At 40.9% G+C, this 18,872-nt stretch overlaps 1 protein-coding gene and 1 long non-coding RNA gene across 3 annotated transcripts in view; both read left to right on the top strand.

The window, feature by feature from the left end:
• LRMDA (leucine rich melanocyte differentiation associated) overlaps positions 1–18,872 on the top strand; it is a 1,095,017-nt gene that overhangs the window by 584,315 nt on the left and 491,830 nt on the right. The gene's annotated exons all lie outside the window — the stretch shown is intronic.
• On the top strand, positions 5,958–18,542 carry LOC116667315. The gene is made up of 3 exons (XR_004324205.1): positions 5,958–5,970; positions 8,904–8,906; positions 18,297–18,542. It is a non-coding gene; the product is annotated as an uncharacterized LOC116667315 (long non-coding RNA).

Consider the following 18,872-nt stretch of genomic DNA (forward strand, 5'->3'; position numbering starts at 1 on the left):
GACTGCTGAAGTGTATGGATGCTCTACATTGGATAATTTAAGCAATTTGACCTATATACTTTATACTCTTATTCTCTTTTTATTAATCACATTCTGTTAGAGTCAGATGGACACAGTTTTTCAAGGGTATTTTTAGATTGATTTTTTATTTTAGACTTGGCTCCTGGAGGAGGAATCAGAGAGAATTACCATTGTAGTTATGTGCACTTCTGGATGGGTGGGCAAAAAATGTGTCTCCTGCCTCTCCCTGGGCTGCCCACATGGACTCAGTAGGGAAAGAACACAACCCAGTCAGAGGAGAGGGTCTCTTCAGGTGTGCAGGGGTCCTTGTGTGAAGAGTCATAAGTGGCTTTCATTAGTAAAGTTTCCAATGAGTTGGGGCAGTTTGGAAAAAGGTTAGGGTTTCGATTAGATGGACACCATAGGGACAACATTTCATTAGGAAAAGAAAAGTCTTGATGTCAAAATATGTAAACCAAAGAGAAAGACCTGAGAACAATGGGAAGAAAATAAGAAAATGAGCAAAGTGAATAAAAATATTTTCTCCCAGGACATCAGAGTACACAGAAACCAGGCTATGACTCAACTGTAGTCATCTGGTAATAGTGCAGATGGCTCTCTTAAGAACTGCTATGGATAAGTCATCTTGTTTCAGGTATGGGGATAACGGAAGGGAACCGACTTCATCCCTGCTGATCTCTTCTAGTTGGGTTGGTCCTGCCCTCGTGAAGACTTCTGTGAACTTCACTGCACAGAGTCTTCTGTGTGCAGCACCTGTGGTCATACAATGCTAGCTGTGACTTTTGCATTGTGATTTCTCATCTTATTTCCCACTGTTCTTCAGTAAGTTTTCAGTTTGCCCGGCTCAGTCCATGTCTCAGGTGTTTCTTTTTCTTCCTCCTTCCTTTCCATCAACATAGAGATGCTGTTTTATTGTTGCTGATCCTGTATCCTCATTCACTCATTCTCCTTCTAGAGAATATCTTTCCTTCCCTCCTCCTCTCATTAATTCTTCCCATCCTCCGTGGCCCAACTCAGACCTTGTTCTTTATGAAACCCTCTCATGGAATTGGGGTCTGAGTCATTTCTATACCCCAGAACTTCCGTTAACTAGTCTCCTGCAAACCATATTATATTTTCTAGTATTTGCATATATCCATCTTGCTTTCTCAACAGGAAATGTATCTACTACATCTTCTGTTGTATCTCATGGGGCCAAACATAGGGCTGGTCCTAAACTATCCTTGGTATTTATCACCTTCCACTACATTGAGCTACACTGAGCTAATTACCTCCAGCCAATCACCAGGGAGGACCTGGCATGTACCAGCACTCAGTTTTCCCATCAAGTGGTACTCTAAACATATGTTTATGAGACAGTGGCCAGCCTCGGGCCAGAGGGAAATTCTACAGTTTATTTGGATGCTTGCTGGAGGTCACATCACCAGGCCACTGTCCACATATCAGCTTTGTCTCTGGAGCTGACTCATGTTTTTCACGTAAATCATCATGAGTTGCCCATTATAAACACCTTGTAAAACTCAAAAGGCTTTGTGGCTGTTATTAGCTACTGCATTGTGATTTACTAGCTAATTCAGGCTGATGTGTGGATGAGTGTGCCCCGGGCAACATTTGTCCCATCTACACAAGTCAGAGAGGAGAACTGGCTGTGCACTCAGAAGCAAATGCCTCTTCTGAAAGCCTTTGGCAAGTCAGAGTATGCTTATGTTTTATTTTGTTTTTTAATTTTTATCTTTATTAAAAATTTTTACTGAAGTATAGTTGATATACAGTGTTATACTACTTTCAAGTGTATAGCTTTGTGATTCAGTACTTTTACAGATTATACTCCATTAAAAGTTATTACAAGATAAAGGCTATAATTCTCTATGCTGTATAATATATCCTTGTTGCTTATCTGTTTTATACATAGTAGTTTGTATCTCTTAGTCTCATACCCCTAGCTAGTCCCTACTCCCTTGCCTCTCCTTTCTCATAGTTGGTTTTCTTTATCTATGGGTCTGTTTCTGTTTTGCGATATACAATTGTTTGTATTATTTTTCAGATTCTACATATAAGTGATATCATGTGGTATTTGTCTTTCTCTGACTTATTTCACTCAACATGTTCCCTAGGTCCATCCACATTGCTGCAAATGGCCGAATTTCATTCTCTTTTATTTGTTTCAATTATAGTCAGTGCCTTTGCTCATGGATTTCTGGTGTGATGAGCCAGAGCTAGGCAGGCTTCGCAGCAACTGAAAGAAAACCTGGCTAGCATTTTCCATTAGCTGTTGATTGCTCACCTAGAACTGGTTTAGCAAATATGTATGGAGTAGTTACAAGAAACAAAGCTAAATGAGATCAGATGTGTTAGAAATCAGAGAAATATAAAATAATATAAGAATACATTTTAAATTTGCACCTATTAGATTAGAACAACTAAAAACCAGATAATGGTAAATGTTGATGGGATGCAGGGTTATAGGAACCCCCATGCACTGCTAGTAGGAGTACAGGCGGGCGCTATTGAGTTGAATTAAGATACTCACACCCTCTGACCCAGAAATTCCATTCTAAGATAGACATTTCAATAAAATTCTTACATAAAGAAGAATGAAATATTGCCATTTGCAGCAACATGGATGGATCTAGAGAATATCATATTAAGTGAAGTAACTCATACAGAGAAGGAGGAATATTACATGGTATCACTTTTATATGGAATCTAAAAAGAATAATACAGATGAATTTACTGCCAAAACAGAAACAGACTCACAGACATAGAAAACAAACTTGTGGTTACCAAAGGGGAAGGGGTGGGGGGAGAGATAAAGAGGAGTTTGGGATTAACAGATACACAATACTATAAATAAAATAAATAAACAAAAAGGATTTACTGTATAGCACAGGGAATTATATTTAATATCTTAAAATAACCTATAATGGAAAAGAATCTGAATATATATATACACACACATATATATATAACTGAATATATGTATACATATATACATGACTGTATCACTTTGCTATATACCTGAAACTAATATAATATTGTAAATCAACTATACTTCAATACGAATGTAAAAAAATGAACAATTGTTAGCATTGTTATTATCAGAATTATTAATTCTTCCTCAAATCTTTTGAGGACTAATAGCAAACATATTCACTACTAACTAAATACATTCACTACTAACTAGATGAACACAGAAGAGGCTTATACATACAGTTCATAGCTCTTAGCAGAGCTGAGACTGGAATCTGTTTCTCCTAGGTCCTCGTTCAATGTAATTTTCATTATACTCAACCAAGGTTCCTTTTGCCTATTTCATAATTAAAGGAATTTGGCAAAAGCTCTTTCGGTGTGCTGAATGGACCACTTCATTGTGGCGTTGGAGAGAGCCATGTAATGTGATTCAGAGGCACAGGGTCCCAAGGGATTGTTGTGTCTGTTGTGTTCTGCATCCTTGCTAATAACTTAGAAACGGTTGTAAAGTATATGCTAATTAAATCTGTATGTTGTCCTAAATGGAGAGGCATTACAAGCCCCACCAATGACAGAGATATGACATAAAGGGACCTGGAGCTGTCAGGCATATGGACAGGAAATCACTAGATGAGATTCAGCTGCAGTAAATGCATCCTAATACATCTGGGGACAAATAATCTGAAACACAGATATTCAATGGGAGGAAGATATTTGGAAAGCAGTAAATGCTGAAGGGGACCTGGGGGATAGTGGACAGCAAATTAGATATGGGTTTTCATTGTGTTAGGCCAACAGAAATTGGTAATGCAATCTTGCACTGTGTTTTCCACAGTCCCCTGGAGCAGCTGGGAGGAGAAAGCCTCTTTAGCTAGCCAAGAACAAGTCTGCTCGCCCCACGCATGCACTCCTGAAGAATGGCCTTGCTGGGTCGGGGGTGGAGGCAGGGCCGCTTGACTGCCCCATGACTCCCAGCCCACAGAGGCGGTGAAATTTTGCTTTCTCTCTTGCTTCACCACCACCCTGTGTCCTTGGAGATCAACTCTCTGTCCTGTCACCTGCCATCTTGTTGATGTGCTTTCCGGGGGTAGCCAAGGGAAGAAGGTCCTGCAGGGGAGACCCCTCTGTCTGCAGGGTACGACTTGGCTCCAGGCGTTCATTTGTCTGTATCCCAAACATCTGCCATCTTTCCTAGTGATCCTGGCTCTCTCCCCTGCCCTGCCTAGATTTCACCAGAAGATAGCCTGTCTGCAGACAGGAAATGTGGGCATCTGTCCCTAGCTGCTCTTCCCACCCCTGGGAGTCAGTAACTGATTTTGTCCATCCCTCCCCCCCCCCCACTCCTCCTTCACTCTGCCTGCCCCTCATTTTTCAGTCTTCTCAAAGGCTTCCCTTGACCTATATTAAGCCAAACTTCCCTACTGGAGGCCAGTAAGCACTCATTCTCATTTTCTTCCAGCCCCCACCCCGCCCCGTCTTCTCAGGAAAGCCCAGCCCTGCCTGAGTTCAGAGCATGTCACTGCCAGTGAGGTCTGCTCGGCAGGGGAAGTTTAACCAGCACGTCCTTCCAAACCTTCTCGAAAGTGTCCTGCTCTTGTCTGTCCCCCTCTTTCTTCTACCTTTCCCTCAGTGGGAGATCCTCACCTTTCAGGAAATCCTGCAGGGGCTGCTTGACCATAACTCTGTCAATGGGGCTAGTAGGAAGCAGTAAAAGCCTGAAGCTCTTTGCAAGGCTGGGAAACTTTCTGCTGCTTGTTTCTTCAGCAAGCCCTGGCTTCCTGCACTCAAAATGTGCTTCATCCTACTCATCATCTGGGTTTGCATCTGGGTCACTTAGCTTTGGCCTGCCATTGTCACTCAGCACTCAGGAATAAGTGGCCAGGCTTAAAAGTAACTCCCTAAATATTTTTAAGCATTCCATTCCATTAAGTATTCACTGAGTGCCTTCTCTGCGCCTACCACCCTGCTAGGTACTTGAGTGTGGGGATGAAGGGATGGGGGCTCTACTCTCATGGAAGGTCCTGAATGAAGAAGGCGTCGCCATGGAAGAACTTGAACTTTCAGTCCTGGGGGGTCATGGATATAAATGGATGGCAGCTGCCAGCACGAGGATTTATGAGTGATGCTCCCAGCCAAAGGAAGTCAGGCACACGATGGAACTGCTGACCGCTGTGTACAGGGCATCTTAGTATATTTAGCAAATGAGATTGCAAACCACAGAAAAAAAGGCTGAGTGGGTGGAGAGGAAGAACATTCTCTGGCCAGAAACTTGCTGAACTCTGAGGGCCAGCGACCGGAGGCTTTGCAGAGGTGGGAGAGATGTTCTTTGGCTTGTCCTAGACATATAAATCACCACCGAGGAGAGATACCAAAGGCCAATTATATGGAGTGTTTTCTTGGAAAATCATCTCCCAGGCCCTGTAAATCATCCCCAGCATTGGCGGGCGTTCAGATCTTCCTGGGGGGTGGGTGATGTGCCAGTGCGCCCCAGTGTCAGGTGGAGGAATTACATAGGGATGCCCAAGTGATCACTAGGACCTGATGTGTTCTCTCCTGTCACCTTCATCCAAGGAAGCAGTGTAGAGCAGAACTAATTGCTCTGCCTTGAGAGTTTTAAGGCTGGAACTCACCACTGGGTTTTTCCACTTACTTGCTCTGTGACCTTCAAACTCTCTACAAAGTAGAATGAGGACTTGATTCTCTCTAAGCTTCCTGGAGGCTCTGACACTAATTGTATGCCCTCATATTTTTTTTTAAACTTCCATATAGGATGAGCATTTGCGTCTCATACCCTATCCTGGTGATGGTCCCAAGGGAGGTTAAAAAAAATCCCCATCTACTATGAAAAGTCAGTCATATAGGGTCTTTTTAGGGGGATGAATGGGCACTGCCAAAGCTAGGTCAGCAGAGCAACTGTAGAAAGAGCTAGAGACATTTAGCCTGGAAAAAAATAACTTAGGGGGATGCTAGAAGGGCTGGGTTCAGTATCTGAAGGGCGTCAAGGGGAGAGGGCATCACCATCTGCTGTCCCACTCCAGAGGCCAGAAACAGGACCAATGAGCCCAGGACACACAGACCCAGGTCAAAGCCCAAAAGGAGAGAAAAGGTAAGCCAGGGATCATCACACCACTGCGCAATGACACAGACTCTGATTTGCCCAGTGTTTGAGAGTATGGAAGGAACTCTAACTATCAGAGCTGTCCCACAGTGGCACTGAAGCCTGACGGAAAAGAGACTGACCCATTCCTGCTGTCATCTAGCTTAGGCTGGGCGACAGGGTTACAACAGAGAGGTCATAGTTCTGTTCCTTCCAAAGCCATCTTCTCTGTCTCTGGAATAGGATGTGACTGCATGACCAAAATGAGGAGGAGTTCCCTTACCCAGAGTACCTTCCTCTTCCCTACAAAGCTTTGTTCCTCTGTTTCAGGGTGGATTCGTTTCTTTCTAGGTGGGTTCTATTAAAATTTGTCTACTCTTTGAAGTGACTGTATCTTGAGACTTTGAGGGTAGGGTTTTAACTGGTTTCCAGCAAGCAGGAAAGCCCCAGGGGGATGGAATGTGAACTAGGAACTGACACACCATTTCTGAAGGGGAAGCCAGGCAGGAGGGAAGGGAAGGCAGAGCTTCAAAAGGGAAGTCTGGTGGGCATCCAATTTATTTCCTAATTACTTATTTTGTAAATGCCCAATTAATTCCTTATGGGTCTATCATTGGTGAGTTGACATAAACCTTTTTTTGGAATGTGCTAATCTTTTCAGTCTGCACCAAGTCAGAGGGAAATGAGTTTACAAGGTCAATCAAATAATTCTGTCATCCTAAAATGTACGTCTCCACTCAAGCTTCAGGATTCCCTTCGTCCTTCTCACAGTCTGGAATAAAATGAACTAGTGTTTTTATTTATCTTCATTGTGATTCTATTGATTCTGATGGGATCCTTCCTCAGTCTTTGACTCTCTTTCTAAACCAAATTCTCCCTGATTGTCCTCATTAGTTAGATATGACAATTCTTCTGTCCCTGTGATTAATTCAACATGCACTGAGCTTTTATTAAGTTCCTACTCTCTGGAAGTCATTGAGTGAGACACTGAGGCCATAGGTGAAGAAGACTTGGCATTCTCTACGCAGGACTGTAGTGGGGCCAGGTGGGCCCTACCGTGTAGAGTGCTATGCCCTGGCGTGGAGCACGTGTACTGTAATTATTGACCATTGCTCACAAGGTGGCTTTTATCTCCCTCCTGTTATGGGTGAAGTCACTGAGACTCTCAGAATTTCAGTGACTCCCCCACGTTCCTAGGCTGGTAAATGGCAGAGCTGGGGTGTGAACCTAGGTCTGTCTGGCCCGAAGTCTGCATCCTTTCCACTGGGCAATGCTTCCTTCCTTTATTCAGCTGTCAGTGGAAATACAGGAAAACGTGTGCTTTAAGAATGAGTTGAAGTTAAATGCATTGGTAAGAAAAAATGAAGACATTTTATAAGAAACCAATAGGAAGATGGAGCAGGAAGTTTACCAGAGTCCTGGCATCTTCAACAACCCCTCTGGGTGGGAATCTGAGCTCTTGGTATGCACGGTCAGCGTCGTGGCTCTGTCTGGCCCCAGACATAAAATGGTAGAGTTGACACAAGGCTCCTGCTCAGTCATCCTTGTCTGTTATGTTTGGAGGCAATAGCTCTGCATGAACCCATTAACTTGGAGATTTCGGCCAAATGGGAGATTTTTTTTTCCCCAACCACCGAGCGGGCGTGCTCCGTTCTGCTGGGAGATGGTCGGCTTTCCGTGTGTGCGGAACCACCATCGCTAGCCTCCCTGTCTTTCATCACCTAAATGAGGGCAGTTAATGCTTAAGAGTCGAAAATAGGGAACATAATGATGAATAAATTATAAGTTTGGGGATATGCAAAGTCAAACTGTGTAAATATGTATTTGAAACCACAAACAGAATGTTAATGCGCCTTTCCCATTAACTCACTAACTGAAATTACAGAGTGTAATGTGAGCCAACGCCCACGGGTTGGTTATGATGTTTTCAGATTGAGAAAACAGCAAATGATAAATGGCCTTCCCTTAGACAAAGAAGCGATTGACACAGCTTTTCAGTGTAGTCACTGCAAATGTCAGCGATGGAAAATAAACTGAATGCTGGGGGTGGAGGGAGGTCATGAGATATCTGGGGAGGTGTGCGTGGGCTCGTGCTAGACTCTGCCAAGGTAACGAGGAGCATCCCTGAGTTGAGGGCAGCCCCTCCCCATGGCGGGGCCCCAGACCTGGTTGCCTGGCAAGCCTCCCTGCATCAGAGGATGAACTTGTTTTCTTAAGCAACAGCTCTGTCTTGCTATGGATTGGTGTCTGGCAGCTGATGTGAAGCCAGTCTCGCCTCGGCTAGGTTTGGTTCGAGGATGTATGGTTAATTTAGCAGCCATTCCATTGTGAAGTTGCTTATGGGCAGCAGTATAAAAGAGAGGTTAAGAGGATGTGGAGAAATTGGAATCTTTGTGCATTCTGGATGGGAATGCAAAATGCTATGGAAAGCAGCATGATGGTTCAACAAATTAAAAATAGCATGGTAGTATGATCCAGCAATTCCACTTCTGGGTTTATCTATCCCCCAAGAATCAGAAGCAGAGTCTCAAAAAGATATCTGTACACCCATGTTCATAACAGTGTTATTCACAATAGCCAGAAGGTGGAAGCCATCCAGCTGTCCAATGATGGATGAATGAATAAATAAAATGTGGTATATACATGCAATGGAATATTATTCAGCCTTAGAAAGGAAGAAAATCCTGACACATGGTATAACTCGGATGATCCTTGAAGACATTGTATCAAGTGAAATAAGCCAGTCACAAAATGACAAATACCGTGTGATTAGACTTATATGAGGTACCTAGAGTAGTCAAATCTGTAGGAACAGAAAGTAGAATGGTGGTTACCAGTGACTTGGGGGAGGAGGGAATGACTGGCTGTGCAACAGTGTAAATGGGCTTGACATTACTGAACTGTCCATGTCAGTTGGCATAAGAGTGGAGATGAGCTCGTGCTGGATTAGGGTGGGCCCTAAATGCAGTTAAGATATCTTTATCAGAGAAAGGAGGAGAGGAAGATGGGGATGCAGAGACATGAAGATGGAAGCAGGGATTGGAGTGAAGCAGTCACAAGCCAAAGAGTGCCTGGGGCCACCAGAAGCTGGAAGAGGCAAGGGAGCCTTCACTTTGGTATTAAGCCCACCCCAAACTGTCCCTGCTTTAGTGCATGATGTGTCCCCTGAAGGAAATGTGCTGCCTGTGTGTGTGTGTGTGTGTGTGTGTGTGTGTGTGTCTGTGTAAAACCTTTGAAATTACCTATGGCTGCCTTTTTGGACTCTGTTAATCTTTCTTCAGAAAGGCTAGTTCACTTCTCTTTGACCTCTTCTCTGAACTTTGTCTACGTCCCCTCCATGCCTTTAGTTGAAGGAATGAAGAGTAGATGGGGTGTCCCGGAGAAGCTGAGGTCTAAGTTAAGTGGGAGGTGGGTGTTAGGGCGTTTGTGTGCCCCCTTCTCACCCTGGTGGCCATGGGCAGCTAACTAGCAGACACTGAGGAGGGGAGCTCGTCCTGCTCATCCTGCTCTGGGGGGTGGCTGCCTTCCTGGGGCTCCCTCCTTGCCATGCACCTCCCCCCTCCAACTCCCTGCATCCCATCCTCCCTCCCCTCTCACTGGCTTCTGACTCTTCTGTGGCCTCTCTAGGCCTCGAGCCAAGCAAGCCTAGAACATATTTCAGAAGTGGGGTGTTGGCATTTCTGGGGCTCGTGGCACAATTTGGCTGTATGCAGGTGGTCAAGGGTCATTTTTCCTTGAAGGTTAAATGGCGACCTTGGTCAATGTTTAGCCAGTGTTCACTTAAATGATTTCCCCTGGTTAATGAGTCATGTGGCAAATTAGTTGAGGACTTTCACACCCTGCAGGTAAGCTGGGGTGGAAAGAACTGGTAACCCTGAAATTGCATTAAGTTATATCAGCTATACAGTGAGGGACCTGCTTGGGACACCTTTCTGGCTCATGAATCCTCATTTCAAAAGTAAATTAGTAGGGTAAAGGCTGCTACAATGGAAAACTACTAGGTGATGGCCCAGATGCCTGCTTTTCTTAGTCTTCTCAATATCCATCCTCTCCATCTTAGGAGCCCTCCATTCATTCATTCGTTCTTATTCTTATTCCACCCACCCCCACCCCATAGCCCTGTCATTCCCAAACTGTGCTACGGCTCCCTAGAGTGCCATAGTAAAGTCACAGGGATGCTATTGGATGTTTTAAATGTTTGAAGGCAGCACGGCAAAGTGCAACGTGAGTCAGACACTGTGTGAACTGCCCACTGAGATAATTCACAGGTTCAGTGTGAGATCATGCTCCGTATCTTTGGATAATATCGTGCAAAGTTTCAAAGCTGCATTTTGGTGTCTGTCGCTATGACGAACAGTGAGTGCAGTGTCAAATCAGTATGGAACAGGAGATGGAAGTGGCAGTGTCCAGTGAGAATGATTCCAAGGTTTGGGGAGTTGTTCAGGGCCCAACAGGTGCACACACCCCCTTAGTAAATGTGAGCCTTGCAGAACAGGATGAAAATGTTTTCTCTCAATCTATGTGAGTTATCTTTGTCAAATGGATTAAATTGTTAGTATATAAATACATACTAAATTGTTCCATAAAATGAAACTGTTAGCTATTTCTTTTGGTCTATGAGCTCTCCATTAAAAAAACACTACTGAGACACTAAGGACACCATGAACTGAGAAAGTCTGAGAACTCTTGCTTTAGTTGAGATGAGATATCCGCTCCCTCCCCTCCATCAACCATTTGCATTTGCCAGCAACCTTGTCTTCCTCCTGGACACAATCACTCCAGCCCTTAACATCTCTTTCCCCTTACCACTGACCCTTTCTCCTACTTGAAAGATGAAGTTTCATAGATTCTTTCAAATAAAAGAAAAGAAAGCTTTTCCTAACTTTGCTATCATCCCTCCTCCAAGCTCATCCCTTCTCCCACCTCCACCTCTTCTTCTTCCTCCTCCATCTCCTCTTCCGCCTCACTCTGGTCTTCAGTGCCTTACTTAAAAAGCCTCACCCTAACCCCTGTACCTCTCACATCACACCCAGGGTCCTAGAACTCACCTGACTTCTTTCCCCGGTGCTGTATAGACACAGCTCTCCCCAGGGCCACATCCAAGTTCCAAAGAACCTCATATAGTCTCTCCTTGGTCCCAGTGTATTTGTCTGCCATCGACCGGAGCTTTCTTCTGCTTACCTGTCCTTGCATTATTCTTATGACCTCCACCTCCCCAAACACCTCTCAGCCTCTCTGTTGAGTCTCGTCTGCCTTCCACTCAGTTCACACAGACATCCAGGAGCCTCCCTTGTTCGCCTGCCTCTGCTGCCCTTCCCCTCCGGCCCTGGTCTCGCTTGGTTCTCTGTTGGTGAGTGTTATCTCCTCTTTCAACATAAACTGTGCAGGTGACCCCCTTCTCCACCGGCAAACTTCCTCACTGCCCATATCCATCCAAATCTTGCCCGTGGCCTAAAATATTGACTGCTTACTCCTGAGATAGGCCTTTTAAGACTCCCCTCCAATATTTAAAGAAACTTCTCCTGGTGCCCCTAGAAAGCCGGCTGTATTTTCTGTCACCCACAGCACTCTGTCTGTGATACCATTTCTCCCACATCACTCCTCATTTGTTAGGTCCTTTGAGCATTATTCTCCATGTCTTCTCAATGTCTCACCTGCACCTCAAACTTTGAGTCACTTTTTTCCTCTCCTTCCTTTGTCATTGTTTATCTATACTCAGTCGTGATGTTTGAATGGCTGATACCTTACAGGGCATCCCCTTGTGTTCTCCTCTTTCCATTTTTCCTGCCCCTGTTAAAATCCTACTTACCCTCCCTTCAGATAACTGGTCCACCACCTCCAGATTTTCCCTGGACCAGCCCCAGGACTCTACACAGTGCTACCCACACAGCCAACCGAAGTGCGACTTCACATGGCTCTGGTGGGTCTGTCTTCCCTACATACATCTCCAGTGGCTTCCCAGTGCCCACAAGCCCAAACTCCTCATCTGAGCCCTTACTGCTCCTTGTGATATGGCCTCAACTGATCTTTCCAACCCAGCTCCACTGAGGCACCTGCATCAGAGTCACAATGGACTGAAGTCTCATATTCCCCGACCTGCAGCTTTGGCTCCCTCTGGTCCCTGTTCCTAGGACAGCTTCACCTCTCCCAGCCTCTCACTGACTTTAACAATGTTGATGGCTCATCCTGGGTTTCCTTCTCCCACAGAGTCTCTGGGTACCTCAACCTCCCTCCCCATGTCACCCCTAAAATGCCCAGAGGTCTTTGAAGCCACGGGCTGTCTCACGTATTTTTGCACCCTCTGTAATATCTGGTGTAATACTGCATACATGGTAGGAGTGTAGTAAAGAAGACTTTGAAAGGAGCAGTGCTTTCTGGAAGATGTGGTCGAGAATTTGGCATCCCAGGAAGTCCTACTGGCATATTGTGAAAGGACCTATAGGTCTTTGATGAACTTGGCCTCTGAAATGGGAAGATGGATTCCAAATACCTCGTTCCCTTGACTTACTAAGTAGAGACCTTTTTGTTCCCCATTGTATAATTATAATAAATTAGAAAATAAATACCAAGAAATGAAGTGATACTTAAATACAATAAGCCTACCTAGAAATAATTGTTAGTCATATTTTGATGTTTTAATTGCCAGAATATTTTCTGTAAATACATATGAAAGATAATTTATTTATGAAACAATAATAGAATTATATGTTACATATTCATTTACAATCTCCTTTTATTACTGAGGAACACTGTGTACAGAAAGGGAATAGGTTAATAAAGTGCATGTTATTATATATTACATACTGTAATACTGCTAATTTGTAACTGTTTAATTTTTAAAATATATATTGCATCTTTATTCTAGGAAATTATCTATGCAAGTTGTCCATGGACTGGTACCAGTCCAAAAATTATTAAAGGTCCATGAGAGAAGTACTGAGATTTTAAGTAAGTGTTCAGAAAATTTTAAAGGAATGTAACATTTCCATATCTAATCAATCATTTTAGAAGCTATTTTTCATACAAAAATACTACATGTTAAATGCTCATCTTAACAGAAGTAACTACTAGTAAAATAATTCAAGATTTTATGCCTACATGCTAACCCTCCTACCTCCCTATGCAGTTTTTCACATAAATGGGAAGACACAATTCAGATTACTTTTCTGGTATCTTTTCTCACTTAGTGGATATCTTTCTAAGACATATATAAAGTAGAGATTTATTTAAAAGTCAGATTTATTGAGGAATGATTTACATATAGTAAAACTCACCCATTTTAGTGTTGAGTCCCATAAGTCTGGACAAGCATGTACAATATGGTAATTGCTACCACAGTCAACATAAAGAACAGTTATATCTTCTGACAGATTACTTCCTGCCCCTTTGAGGTCAATCAATCCCACTATCCTCAGTTCCTGGCAGTACTGATTGGATTTCTGTTCCTAAAATTTTGCCCTTTTGAGAAACAAATGGAATCATACAAATGGAATATATAGTTTGAAATCTGGCTTTTTTGTTTATTATAATGCACATGATATGTATCTGTGTGTTACACATAACAGTTCAATCTTTTTCCTTGCTGACTAGTATTCCATTGTATGGGTATACCACAATTTGTTTATCCATTTGGGAGTTGGGAGACATTTGTGTTGTCTCCAAATTTTGGTGATTATGAATAAAGTTGCTGTTAACATTAGTGTACAGTTTTTGTGGAAATATGAAACTTATTCCTGGCTATACATTTCCATTTTTGGGGGGCAAATACCTGGGAGTTTGATTGCTGGGTCTCATGAGAAGTGTATGTTTAATTCAGTAAGAAACTGTCAAAACTGTTTTCCCAAGTGGCTGCTGGCCCTTCTTTGCATTGTAGTCAACAACATCTGAAAGCTCCAGTTGTTCTACATGCTTACCAGGACTTGACATTGTCAGAATTATGTTGTTTTTGTTTTAATTTTTACCATTCCAATAGGTGTGTAGTGATATTTCATTATGGCCTTAGTTTGCATTTGCCTAATGACTAATGATGTTGACCACCTTTTCATGTGCTTATTGAAATTCATACATCTTTGGTGAAGTGGCTGTTCAAATTGTTTGCCCATTTTTAATTGGGTTATTTGATTTATGTTGATTGAGTTTGAGAGTTCTTTACATAATCTGGATACAAGTTGTTGATCACAAATGTGTTTTGTAAATATTTTAGCCCAGTCTGTAGCTTGCCTTTTCTTTTTATTAACATCATATATTTTGAAGGGCAATATTTTTCAATTTTGATGAAGTCCAGTTTATCAAATTTTTCTTTTGGTATCATATCTAAGAAATCTTTGTTTAACATAAGATCAAAAAGACTTTCTCCTGTGTTTTCTTCTAGAAGTTGCATAGTTGTAGGTTTTAGATTTAAGTCTATGATCCATTTTTAGTTACTATATTTACATGGTACAAACTACAGGTCAAGATTTGTTTTTTACATATAGGTATCCAGTTGTTTCTGCATCATTTGTGGAAAGGTTATTCTTTCTCCATTTATTTACCTTTGTACTTTTGTCATGATTTATTGACCACATATATGTGGATCTGTCTCTAGACTCTTGACTCTGTCTCATTGATTAATGGGTCTATCCTTTTGCAAATACCACACTGTCATGATTATTGTAGCTTTATAGTATGTCTTAAAATCAGATAGCGTAAGTTCTGTAATATTGTCCTTTTTTCAAAAGTATTTTTGGCAATTCTAGCTCCTTTGCTTTTTCCTATAAATTTTAGTAATCAACATGTTGATTTCTATAAAGTATTTTACAGGGGCTTTGACTTGCATTGTTTTAATCATAAAGAGTGTTTTGGGGAAATGGATATCTTAACAATATGGACTGCAAGTCCATGAACGTGATACTTCTATTGATTCATTTAGATCTTTGATTTTTTTCATTAGCATTTTGTAGTTTTCAGGGTAAGGACATTGCTCATATTTTGTTAGATTTATACATAAATATTGTGAGGTTTTGTTATTTTAATTCATACTGTTTTTAAAATTTCAAATTCTAATTGTTCGTTGCTAGTTTATAGAAGTACAATTTTTTGTCACTTCACTAGGCTCACTTATTTCTTGGAGCATTTTTGTGAATTATTAGAGATTTTCTATGTAGACAATCATGTTATCTGTGAACAGGTGCAGTTTAATTTCCTCTTTTCAGTCTGCATATTCTTTATTTCTCTTTATTGCTATATTTCACAGCTCAGAACTATAGTACTTAGAACGACAGTATCTTACTACCATGATTCCACAATACTATGAAAGCTAACAAATATAGTAGTTCCTCCTTGTCCATAGTTTTGCTTTCTGTGTTTCAGTTACCCTTGGTCAAGTGTGTTCTGAATATATTAAATGGAAAATTCGAGAAATAAACGATTCATAGGTTTTAAATGGCATACTGTTCTGTGTAGCATGATGAAATCTCACTGTCCTACCCAGGATGTGAATCATTCCTTTGTCCAGTGTATCCTGCCAATTAGTTACCTAGTAGCTGTCTGGGTTATCAGATCAACTCTGGGTATTGCAGTGCTTGTGTTTAAGTAACCCTTATTTGACTTAATAATGGCCCCCAAATGCAAGTGTGGTGATGCTGGCAATTCAGATATACCAAAGAGAAGTTGTAAGTTGTTTCCTTTAAGTGAAAAGGTAAAAAGTCTTGGCTTAATAAGGAAAGAAAAAAAATCATGCTGATGTTGCTAAGATCTATGGTAAGAATGAATATTCTAGTCATAAAATTGTAAAGAAAGAAAGAAAAAATTGTGCTAGTTTTGCTGTCGCACCTCAGACTGCAAAAGTTACAGCTTAAGTGTGTAAGCACTTAGTTAAGATCAAAAAGGCATTAAATTTGTACAGTAGCTATTTTGGGAGAAACACCACTTTCACATAACTTTTATTATAGTGTAATGTTATAGTTGTTCTGTTTTATTATCAGTTATTGTTGTTAATCTCTTACTGTACCTAATTTATAAATTAAAGTTTACCGTAAGTATGCATGTGTAGGAAAAAAACCCTGTAGTATATAGAAGGTTTGGTAATATCTGCAGTTTCAGGCATCCACTGGAGGTGTTGGAACATGTCCCCCACAGATACAGGAGGGCCATTGTAATGAGAACAGATACCTTTGTCTTGTCCTCAATCTTAATGGGAAAACATTTAGTCTCTTGCAACCAAGTATAAAGTTAGCTATAAATTTCCTCTAGATCCTTTTATCAAGCTGAGGAGGTTCCCTCTCTCTTGAGTTTGTTGAATGCTTCTATCATAATGATGCTGTATTTTGTCAAATGTTTTTCTAGTTTCTGAGGTGACTATACACTTTATCTTCTTTAGTTTGTGTACATAGGGAATTATATTGATTGTTTTCAATGTTGAGCCAGCCTTGCATTCCCTGTATATATACTACTTAGTCATGATATGTTCTTAATATACTGCTGGGTTTGATTTGCTAATATCAGTTGAGAATTTTAAATCTTGTGTTCATGATGGGTATTGGTCTATAGTTTTCTTTTAATGTTTTCACCTGGTTTTGATGTCAAGATAATGCCTTATGAAATGAATTGAGAAATATTCCCTCCTCCTATTCTATTTCATGGATCGATTTCTATCTAATTGGTATTATTCTCCATCTACATGTTTGGTAACATTCACTTGTAAAGTTACCTGAGACCTATAGGTTTTTGTTGATTTTGTTGTGGTTATTGTCAGATTTCTAACTACACATTCATTTTCTTTGATTAACATAGACCTTATTCAGGTTATCTTTTTTTTTCCGGGGAGGGGATGAACTTTGATAATTTTTGTCTTCAAAAAGATGTCAGTTTTATCTAAGTTGAATTTTGAGGTCTTGTTTAGAATATTCTTTCATCATCTTTTTAATATATTTAATATCTATATTATTAATATCTCTGTTTAATTCCTGATGTGAATAACTTGTATCTTTTTTTTATCTTGTTCTGCCTAGAGGTTTATCAATTGTAATGATCTTTCAAACAACAGATTTCTGGTACTATTGACTTTTTTCCATAATTAAAAAAAATTTTTTTGCTTTAATCTTTATTAGCTTTTTTCTGCCTGCTGGCTTGGCATTTAATTAGCTCTTATTTTTCTGGTTTCTTAAGATTATTAATAACCAACTTAGATTATTGATTTGATATTTTTCTTTGTTTCTAATATAATAAGCATTTAGTCCTATGAATTTCCCTTTGATCATTACTTCAGCTAAAGCCCACATATTTTTTTGTCATTTTCATTCAATTAAAAAATATCTTCTTTTTTTTTAAGTATCTTCTATATTCCATTATGACTTCCTCTTTGAGCTATGTGTTCTTTACACCTGGTTTTCTTAGTTTCCATATAGTTAGCAATATTCCAGACATCTTTTTGTATTCATTACTAGTTTAATTTTGTACAGTCTTATAACACAGTTTGTATGCCTTAAATTCTTTTAAATTTGTTGAGGTTTGTTTCTGGCTCAGCACATGGTCATTTTAGTGAATGTTTTGTGTGCATTTGGAAAGCGTGTATATTTTTACTTTTGTTTCATACAGAGCTTCATAATATCAGTCAGGCCAAGTTGACTGACCATGTTATTCAGGTCCTCTACATCTGTACTGATTTTGTCTACTTATTTTATTGATTACTGAGAGGAGAGTGAGGAAATCTCTACCTGGAATTGTGAATTTGTCTACTTTTCCTTTCCTTCCTTTTCCTTTCCTTTCTATCACTTTTTGCTTCTTGTACTTAGAAGCTCTGGTGAAATTCTAATGTAGGATTGTTATGTCTCCTCAGTGAATTGACCTCTTTATACTAATGGAGTATCTCTCTTTATCTTGGTCATCGTCTTTGCTCTACAAGGGGTGAGACTCGCTCGGTGATGACCCCTCCCCAACCTTAGGAAACCTTTAGTAGTCTGGGCCCATCACGGTGGCCTGTGTCTCCCCATAGGGAAAGGGTCTTTATTCTTTTACTCTTCCCTGAAATGCAGAGGGTCTTTATCTGCGCCCCTGCATGACAAAATTTGCTGCATAACCCCAGTAATTCAAAGCCTTTATTCCTTTAAGGAAGAAGCTACTGTAAAGAGCTCTGTGTTTTCCCAATAGCATCACATCCCCTTCTCCAGGCCTGCACCCTTGACGGCAGTTACCCTGCACCCCAGTTCTGGCCCCCTGAGTCCTTCTCTAGGAGCACCCAGTGATGTCCTTGTAGAAGAGCAGGTCTGAACTCTCCTGGGTCTGCAGGTCCCAGAAGACTTTTAGTCTCTTCTGCCAGCCCATACTTGGATTTTAGCAATCCACCAAAAATTTGAACTTATTCTTGCCCACTTGTATGGAGGCCTCATCTAATAGGTTTTCTAATAGGATGAAGACAATGATTTTGTAAATTACCCAGCTTTGTCATGTTGGTGGTACATGAGTACTCTTTCCAGCCTTCTAGATTCTAGGTGGATGCTGGAAGTCCTAGCAATTCATTTTTATTTTACAGAAGTATTGACCCATAACAGATTGGGAATTTAATTCAAAATAGCAACAACGATAAAATTTCTCCTCCACAACAGATTGTTTAAGAAGCACTGGTCTGTGCCTTCCTGAACCAGTTTATATCATTATCTGGTGTACCTTTTGGTGTATTATGTTCTTGGGTTTGTTACCTGGTAGTAAACCTAGCTTTACCAAAAATTCTAATATGGTAGAATTTGATGACATCTATACTCATCCTACTGTTTTAACTCTTTTAAAATAATTTATTGAGATGAATCCA

Source organism: Camelus ferus, chromosome 11 (genome assembly GCF_009834535.1).
Source record: "Camelus ferus isolate YT-003-E chromosome 11, BCGSAC_Cfer_1.0, whole genome shotgun sequence".
NCBI lineage: Eukaryota > Metazoa > Chordata > Mammalia > Artiodactyla > Camelidae > Camelus > Camelus ferus.